Below are 10,631 nucleotides of genomic sequence, written 5' to 3'. Positions count from 1 at the left end.
ATTAGCCTCTACCTCCAAAGACAAGGCTGAACTGGAGGAGACGGTAACCGAGCCAGCGGCAGAAATTGAGAATCCCAGGATGGGGGCATTGAAATTCCTATCTGCACTCCAGAAGAATATGGGAAATGTGACGGAGCCACTAGAGAAAGGTCTCATGTATGTGGACGCTTGGGTCAACCAAAGATCGGCCAAAACCACTATGGTTGACTCTGGGGCTACCCATAACTTCATGGCTGAAACGGAAGCTCGCCACCTGAACTTGAATTGGGAAAGAGATGCAGGGAAGATGAAAGCTGTGAATTTCGCAGCCCTACCGATTACGGGGATAGCGAAGAGAACTCCGGTGAAGTTAGAAGACTGGAAGGGCTTCGTTGACTTTGTAATTGTCAAGATGGATGATTTCGACGTGGTACTGGGGATGGAATTCCTACTTGAACATAAAGTCATACCATTTCCCCTCGCCAAATGCTTAGTCATTACCGAATCTACACCGACCGTAGTTCAAGTCAGTATCAAGCAGCCAAATGGGGTGAGAATGATCTCAGCCCTCCAATTGAAGAGGGGCCTGGCCCACGACGAACCCACGTTCATGGCTATCCCGATAGAATCAGTTGAGTCCACTGAAGAGGAGATCCCCCAAGACGTTCTATTTGTCTTAGAAGAGTATCAAGACGTCATGCCGAAAAGCTTGCCCAAGTCCTTACCCCCACGAAGGGGGATTGACCATGAGATTGAGTTGTTGCCAGGGGCAAAACCGCCTGCCAAGATGCATATCGGATGGCCCCACCAGAATTGGCTGAGCTTCGGAAATAGTTAGACGAGTTGTTAGGTGCAGGAATTATCAGACCGGCGAAGGCTCCTTACGGAGCCCCAGTACTGTTCCAGAAGAAGAAGGATGGGAGCCTCCGGTTGTGCATCGACTATCGGGCCTTGAATAAGCTCACAGTCTGCAACAAATATCCCCTTCCTATCATTACTGACTTATTTGATCAGCTTCACGGTGCTAAGTATTTCTCGAAGCTAGACCTACAATCTGGATATTATCAGGTTCGAATTGCTGAAGGAGACGAACCTAAGACGACCTGTGTCACAAGATATGGAGCCTTCGAATTCCTCGTGATGCCCTTTGGCCTCACCAATGCTCCAGCAACGTTCTGTACCTTAATGAACCAAGTGTTTCACGAATACCTCGACAAATTCGTCGTAGTGTATCTTGATGACATTGTGGTCTATAGTGCCTCGCTGGAGGACCATCGACATCACCTCCAACTAGTCTTTGAAAAGCTGAGGAGAAATCAGTTGTATGTAAAGAGAGAGAAATGCTCCTTTACCCAAGAGCGCATAAATTTCCTCGGCCACGTGATTGAGTGTGGTCGGATTGATATGGAAGAGGGCAAGGTGGCCACGATTAGAGACTAGAGTGTACCATCATCCATGACCGAACTACGATCCTTCCTCAGACTAGCCAACTACTATAAACGGTTCATAGAAGGATTCTCGAGAAGAACAGGGCCATTAACCGAACTGTTGAAGAAGGATAGCCAATGAAGCTGGACTCCTGAATGTCAAGCCGCCTTTGAGGGCTTGAAGAAAGTGATGATTGAGGGGCCGGTCCTCGGAATTGTTGACGTGACCAAGCCATTTGAAGTAGAGACTGATGCTTCTGACTTCACGTTGGGCGGTGTTCTCCTCCAAGACAGACACCCCATCGCGTATGAGAGTAGGAAACTAAATGATGCCGAACGGAGGTATGACGCCTCCGAGAAAGAGATGTTAGCAGTAGTTCACTGCTTGAGGGCCTGGAGACAGTATCTCTTGGGGGCCAAGTTCGTGGTCAAGACCGACAACAACTCCATTTTTCACTTCTTCAACCAACCGAAGTTGTTGTCGAAACAGGCACGGTGGCCGGAGTGTCTAGCGGAGTTCGACTTCCAATTCGAACATAGACCGGGGAAAAGCAACCAAGCGGCTGATGCTCTTAGCCAAAGAGTGAACATGCGGCCCTGTGCATGTTCGCTCGCCTACAAGCAAGTACGTTGAGTGCAACAGTACGAGAAACTGTCAAAATTCACTTGACAAATGACACAGCGGCGCAGGCCATCTTACAGTTGGCCAGAGAGGGGAAGACACGCCAGTTCTGGGTGGAAGATGATCTACTATACACCAAAGGCAATCGCCTCTACATCCCCAGATCCGGGGAGTTACGAAGGTCGCTGATGAAGGAGTGTCACGACACACCGTGGGCAGGACATAATGGTTGGCAGAGGACTTATGCCCTTCTGAAGCAAGGCTACTATTGGCCAAGTCTTCGAGACGATGTCATGCAATTTACCAAGACTTGCCTTGTCTGCCAACAAGATAAGGTCGAAAGGGCGAAATTAGCGGGTCTGCTGGAACCCCTACCTGTGCCCTCTAGACCATGGGAGAGTGTGTCTCTCGACTTCATCACCCATTTGCCCAAGGTGGGAGAGTTTGAATTGATCCTTGTTATCATCGACCGGTTCTCGAAATATGCCACTTTCGTCCCAACGCCGAAAATGTGCACAGCCGTGATGACTGCTCAGCTGTTCTTCAAACACATCGTGAAATTATGGGGTGTCCCTGTGAGCATTGTTAGCGATTGGGATGGAAGATTCACTGGGACATTCTGGACAGAATTGTTCAAAATATTGGGATCATCACTGAATATCTCCTCTAGCTATCATCCCCAAACTGACGGCCAGACGGAACGTTTCAACAGTATGCTCGAGGAATATCTGCGTCACTTTATCGACACTAGGCAGAAGAACTGGGTCCAGTTGTTAGATGTGGCTCAGTTTAGCTTCAATAGCCAGCAGAGTTCCACGACCGAAAAAACGCCCTTCGAAGTGGTGTGCGGCAGACAGCCACTCATGCCACACTTGGTGGACCACCCTTATGCAGGCAAAAGTCCTCAGGCACATAACTTCACTAAAGAGTGGAGCAAAACCTCTGAGATAGCTCGCGCCTACCTAGAAAGAGCATCGAGGAGGATGAAGAAGTGGGCTAATAAGAAGCGGAGGGCCCTTGAGTTTCAAGCTGGGGACAAGGTCCTGATCAAGCTACGACCGGAACAGTTTCGTTTCCGAGGCCAGAGAGACCAACGGCTAGTAAGGAAATATGAAGGTCCAGTGGAGGTAATTGAGAAGGTTGGGAGAACCTCATATAGGGTTCAGTTACCCTCATGGATGAAGATTCATCCTGTCATCCATGTGAGTATCCTGAAGCCCTATCATCCCGATCCCGAGGATGAACAGCGAAACATGCTAAGGCGCCCACCGGTCACGATGAAGAGTTCTGCTGAGAAAGAAGTTGCACAAATCCTGGATAAACGTACGCGCCGTATTGGAAGACCCAGATGAGAACTGACAGAGTTCTTAGTGAAATGGAAGGATCTCCCCGACGAAGAGATCAGTTGGGAGCAGGCCGAAGACTTGAAGAATGCAGCTCCAGCCATCGCAGGTTTTGAACAAGGTCGGTTGACGGGGACGTCAACCAATTAAGTGGGGGAGAATGTAATGGTCATGCTTGTCCAGGGCCTGTTGCCCATGGCCGCATGCCCAATCTAACCCCCTTCTAGCATACTTTCATATCTTGTATTGTATTAGCTTAGTTAGCTTGCTTTCTTTACATTTTCATTGTAAGTGACCACTCGCCCTTTTGCATATGCAAGGGCGCCAGTTGGCTTTTTGTTCAGAATGCACTATATGGGGATAAGACTAACCATCACTTCCTCATACCCAGAGTAGTACTCTATAAAGCCGTTGTTGTTGCTTATCGCTTTCTAGTCTACTACAATCTTTCTTTCTTTATTCACACTCACAAATCTTCTTACGAAAACCTTTTCCCTAAACCCGTTTTCTAAAACCGTTTTCCCTAAAACGGGGGTGGAGGTTGCAAGAGGCACTCGGTGTGCCATCGGCAGTCCGTATTCGAGTTGGCTGGCTTGTTCGTGAGCGGGAACAAGTGCCGCACAATCGCTAAGAGAAGCTTCCGAAAGAGCGATTGTGACACTGTGCATGCAAGGTGTGTGTGCGAGTTGAGCGGGGTGAGCGGGCAGGTATGTGAGGTTGGGCTGGGCGACAACCCCAACCCTATTTTCTCATGTTTGTCCAACATACTTTAGACTCTATTTCAATAAATTCGGCCACAATCACTTCAAATAACTTTTATAGAACTCAAGAGGGACATTAGAACATACTAACCTTTAAGTTTGGAGGATTAAATCCCACCGAACACGCCTCAAACAACCCTTCAAATCAAAACTCTTCAATTTTGCCTTTTTCACCGAACTTCTTTAGATTTCTTCATGTTTCTTAGCTTTTCTAGCCACAAATCTTCCTGCCAGCCCTAGAGCTTCTTCTTCACTCATTTCTCTATGATTTTGTCGAGGAATTTCTCAATTTTCTCAAATGGTTTGTTCACCCTAACCCCACTTTTTTCATCTTTACATATTGACCAACATGCACCATTCCTTAGTTCTTTCATCGCCAGCTCTAGCTTCTCCCCTTTCCTTCATGGCTTCAGCATGCATCCTTATACCCTATCTCTCCTTTGAGGTGACTAAACCACAACTTCTTCCTTCTTAAACAATTTACACCTATAAAGTTTTAAAAACTTGGACACATGTGCAACTACTTTTATTTCCTTTCCAAAACAATCCCACCTCATGCTTAAACCTAAAGAAACATGGCTCATTCTCCATTTCCCATCCTTTACTTCCCTTTAAAGTATTCTAAGAACAACTTTCTTAAACAATTTATCCATTCCACCTAAAATTCACCAATTTTTCTTTCAACTAAATTTCTTAATTTTCGAACTTAATTAATTTATAAGCCTTGGCCATTTCCCCTACCTTTAGGCTTATTATATCCCAACATATGTCATTTAAGTCAATTTGATCGTAATCAGGTTTAGGGCTTACACCAACTCAATACACGGGTAGATGGGGTAGACCAACTCAATACACCTAGCTCACTGGTGTAGACAACCCCAATATATTCAACACATACTTCGTCACACGTATACATAGACTTGCCTCAAGGGCTAATAAGATATGAGTACCGGTTCTGTGGGTTGAAAACCACTTTGCATAAATCATCATAAATCATCCCTACTGCTTCACCCTTGCACCACAAGGAAACTTAAGAATTTTAGTAATCCTACCCAAATACGTTGAGGCTTCTGCAATCTCCTTAGCTTGACGTCTACCACTTCAATTTTGTGTTTCCCAGTCAATACAATAGCTATCAAATCCTGATTACAACCAGAAATGCGGTGAACATCTCCTTTTACCATAATTCCTTCTTTTATGAATTAAAAATCTAAGATATATGAGAATTCTTACCTTCAGTCCTCTAAAGAGATCTGAATTTTCTTGCTAGAATCACTACTTCTAGTGCCCAAACTAAGAATCAATTTACAGCAATTTCTCTCCTTCTTCTTTTTCTTCTTTCTCTCCTTCCCTTCATCCCCCTTTCACTAATCAACAAGTGCTCACAATTTCTCAGCCTTTCCTTCTTTCATCCCAGTCTAAGCAAGAAGGCTGCCTTCAATCACTCACACACTTCCAGCACCTACTTGATTCAATCCAACTATATGCTTGTTTTTAACCTCACCTTGTGCTGCCAGCATAATATCCACCCTTATTAAGCACAACTTTCCATTTCTTAATTTCCTTTGCTTTTGTTTTAATTTATTTATTTTATCTTATTAACCTTTAACACAATTTCAAATAACAATAAAAAATAATTTAATTGAATTACAATTTCACTTTAATTTAATTCTAATTAATTTATTTTTTTCTCCTCTAAGTAATAAGGTAGAGGAGGAAGTCTTTACAAGTTAGTCCCCCCCTTTTTGGAATTTTGATCTCAAAATTCTGCATCATCGGGTAAACAACCAGGGATATCGGGCCTCCATCTGCTGCACATTTTTCCATGCATGTTGCTTCTTCTACAACATGATTTCTCCATAAATCTTTAACCAACGGTATTCTCTTATTGCGTAATAAATGTTCCTTCGTATCAAAAATTTGTACAAGTTCTTCTTCATACGATAGATTTTCTTTTAATTGAACTTGTTGTGCTTCAAGAATATGTGTTTGGATCATGAATATATTTTTGTAGCAAGGATACATGGAACACATCACGTATATGAGAAAACTCCATTGGCAATGTTAATCAATAAGCCGATGGTTCAATGCATTCCAGAATTTCATATGATCCTACGTACCTTAGGCTCAGTTTCTCTTTCCTGCCAAAATGTAAGACTCCTTGACTCCTTTCCAAGGTGGCAACTTGAGAAAGACCTTATCTTCTACTTCGAACTCTAAATCTCTCCACCACTTATCATTATAACTTTTCTATCGGTCTTTTGCGTCTTCCAACTTTTTCTCTGATAATCTTCACATCTTCAGTAGTAGTTCGCACCAATTCTGGGTCTAACAACTTCTACTTTCCATCTTCATCCTAACTTACTGGGGTTTTATAGTATTTACCATATGATGCCTCAAACGGTGCCATCCTAATGCTGAAATGGTAACTATTCTTAATGCAAATTCCATTTATGGTATATGAGAGTCCCAACTGTCCTTAAACTGCAAAGCACAAACTTGAAGCATGTCTTCCAAAGTTTGTATAGTTCTCTCTGACTAACTGTCTGTTTCGGGGTGAAATGTTATGCTAAAAGGGTAATTTCGTCCCCAATGCTTGCTGCAAACTCAACAGGTGAATCTCGAGTCCCGATTCGAGACTATCGAGATCGGAGCACTATAATGACTAACTACTTTATCTACATAGAGTTTAGCTAGTTGGTTAAGAGAAGAAGTGGCTTTAATTGGTAAAAATTGCGTCATCCTTGTAAGCTTATCCACAATCACCCAAATACCTTCGTAAGCGCTCTGGATTCAGGGAAGTCCAAATAAAAAATTCACACTAACATCATCTCACCTCCACTCTAGTACTGGAAATGGATTAAGAAGTTCTATTGGCTTCAGACGTTCAGGTTTAGTACTTGAAAGTGGTCTTTGGGACATTTTTTTTCTTAATCTTCAACTAGTCGTCTTCAGATCGTAAATCAATCTTAGAAAAAACTAAGGTACCCTTGAGTTGATACAAAAGATCAACGATGCGCAGCAAAAGATACTGATTACTTATGGTTACCTTATTCAAATGTTAGTAATCAATACATAATCTTATTGTGCCATCTTTCTTTTTCACAAACAAGATTAAAGCACCCCATGGTGATGCACTCGATCAAATATACCTTTTTTTCCTACCAATTCCTATAATTGAATCTTTAACTCCTTAAATTCTTCTGGTGTCATTCTATACGAAGCCTAAGGGATTGATGTTGTTTTGGGCATCAGCTCAATTGAAAATCTAACCTCTCTATCAGGCGATATATTGGATAATTCTTCTGGAAACACATCAAAAAATTCTTATACCACCGGTATTTCTTCAAGCTTCAACTTGTTGGACTGCATATCCATGACATGAGCTAAATACCTTGTGCAACCCTTCCTCATTAGTTTATTAGCATTTAGTGAAGAGATCATACAAGTTGAAAGAATTTTTCTATCACCTCTGAAAACAATCTTTGTCCCACTAGGTTGCTTAAACACAGCCTCCTTTTGGTGACAATCAACAGAAGCATAATAATTATGCAAAAAAAATCCATCCCTAGAATAACATCAAACTCCTATAGGTCTATCGATATCAGATTGACAATTAACTTTCTACCGTCGGTCTGTACTGCACAATCACGATATACTGTGTTGACTACAATGGTCCTACCGACAGGTGTACCAATAAACAATTCCTCAGGCAAGAATTCTACCCTTTTATCAATCCTAATGGTAAAGATATTAGAAACAAATGAATGTGTTGCACCAGGATCTATTAAGACACATGCAGACTTATAAAAAATAGATAGCGTACCAGTCACCACATCAGGTGTCTCCTTAGCTTCTTATTGTTTTATTGTAAGATCTTCCCTTAAGAACAGGATTGACCAGTTGGTTCTTTTTGCTTGGTTCCACTTGAACCATCACCACTTGCCCCTACTGGCTTTGGCTATTGGTTTACTATTTATAAAGTAGTCTTTTGTGCTATATTGTCCTCTTGTACTAGCTGAGGACACTCCCTCTTGTAATGGCCAACTTATCCACAATTGAAGCAAACAAAGGTTCCACTCTGGCATTGACCCCAAAGATATTTTCCACATGCTGAAAACAAAGGTTTCTTATCAGTACTAGCCATAGATTCTCTCAGTTGACTAGTAGCAATCTTCCAAAGAAATCTGTAGGATGACTGGTACTGCATGAACCTGGAGTTCTTCCACCCGATCTAAATGTATCACTATGTCTAGGTTTGAAATTTCCTCTGCCAGTAACACTTGGTGCGTACCTTTTACTGCCCCCTCTATCTAAATGTGATGAGCTTGGGGTTTGAAAATCTCTATTCCTTCTTTCTTCTCTGCCAAGCTTCTTTCCACTCTCATAGTCGTCCCACCTAGCTTAGCAACTTTGCTCCATTTTGCGTTTGTTGTGACTAGAGTACAGATTTCTTCTCGTAATCCTTTCTCAAACTCTTTACACTGATCCACTTCATCCTCAATTACTGTGGTAGCATATTTAGATAATTCAATATATTTCTTCTCATATTCAACTACCATCATCCGTCCCTGTATAAGCTTCAGAAACTCATTCCGCTTTATATCACAGAACGACCGAGGATAATATTTTTCATAGAAGGGCTTCTTGAATTCTTCCCAGGTGGGTTTATCAACATTTCCTCACTACTTTCAACTATTTGCCTTCAATCTTCTGCTCCCTTTTAAAGCAGAAAGGTAGTGAGTTCCACTTTTCGGTCTTCAGGGCACCTTGTTACCCAGAAGCACTTCTCTATCATGTTTAGCCAAACTTCAACATCAACAGGATCTGTTGTTCCTGTGAATGTTGTAGCTTCTAGAGCCTTCAGACGCTCTATTCCATATTTCTTTTTAGGATCCTCTCGTACTACCCTTACTCCTTCTACAAGTCTCTGGTAAACTCTATTCAACAGCTCTTCTATATCTACCCTAGCTTCAAGAACACTAAATTCGGCCTCAAACTTCTCATTCTCTGCAATAGATTCTCTGTTAGCATCTCGAGTTCCCCATGCAGGTTGCCTAAAAGTCTACCACGTCAAGGCATGATTCTTATAATGCACTTATGTTATTTATGTACACAAACACATATCCTAATCTACTAATGTAGGACCATGATTTGATACTAACCTATTACACCCCTGGCCCTAACCTAGAGGGAGATGAGAAGACAATGTACACCAATTCCGTACTAACACCTACTGTTGACTTCTTCATGATTAACTGAATAATTTAATGGGTTGTTTTTAAATATAGTAAAATAAATCAAAATATTTACAAAATATAGCAAAATTTTAGAACTATCAATGATAGACGCTGATAGACATTGATAGACTTCTATCATTGATAGTTCTAAAATTTTGCTATATCTTGTAAATATTTTCAACAGTTTTACCATTTGAAATAATTTCCCTAATTTAATAATACATGCTAATTTATTAAACCCCTAGAAACACACTACTTAACATTTTTAAACATGAAGTTCATCCAAAAATCGTTTTCTTTCAAAAGCTAAATTTCAAGACTTGTTTGTTTCTACCAATATTTACACACTATCATTCATATACAAACCCGGAGCTAAAATACATACATACTACTGAAATAGTTCTAACGAGTGACAGACTTTGTCTTCAAAAGGCACTTGAAACCCTTTTGCTACCTAGGGAAAACATTTAAAGAAAAGTAAGACCTAGAAGCCCAGTGAGTGGTGATAAAATCTCTTTTAAACTCACTTTCAAAACTAAGCAAGGATATTGTAAAATGTAAGACATGCGTTTAACAGAAAAACATTTCTTAAATCATGTGAGCTTAAAGCACCCTTATCAAACCTGTCCTCAGAACCTGACTAGTGTAGATCACTCAATACACTGCCCGTTGAAGTAGACTAACTCAATACACCCAGCTCGCTAATGTATACCAACTCTATACATTCATCACAATTTTTGTCACACGTGCATGCACACTTGCCTCAAGGGATAATAATATATTAGTACCAGGTTCTGTTGGGTGAAAAGCACTTTGTACAAATCATCATAAATCATCATGTATCCATCGAAATTAACTCAAAAATACAATACCATGAATTCAACCTTTTGAATAAAAACAATAAGGTTTCAATGCATAGATAGCTCTGTTGGGATTGGTGTCCTAATTCTCCTAGAGTTTCGTTGTTTTGTAAAGATACACATTGTTTTATGAATAAAATAAGTGTTATTTAATTCTAGCATTTACTCATATCCAATAAACAAAGCTCCTTGATTATCTTATGTGAACTTAAGCATGTATATGTGATATACAAGTGGACCATGCCTTAAGTGATAACCTAAATAGGTCTGTAGTATAAGGATTAAGATGGGATAACTGATCCTGTTGATACTACGGATATAGCCCGCTTTGTAGAGGTTTACAAGTGTTGTAAACTCCTACAGATGGTAGATCCTAACCATTCATGTGGAGACGTGCGA

Source organism: Benincasa hispida, chromosome 3 (assembly GCF_027475165.1).
Source record: "Benincasa hispida cultivar pf3 chromosome 3, pf3_genome.v1.1, whole genome shotgun sequence".
Taxonomy (NCBI): domain Eukaryota; kingdom Viridiplantae; phylum Streptophyta; class Magnoliopsida; order Cucurbitales; family Cucurbitaceae; genus Benincasa; species Benincasa hispida.
Note: the sequence above shows the minus strand (reverse complement) of the source record.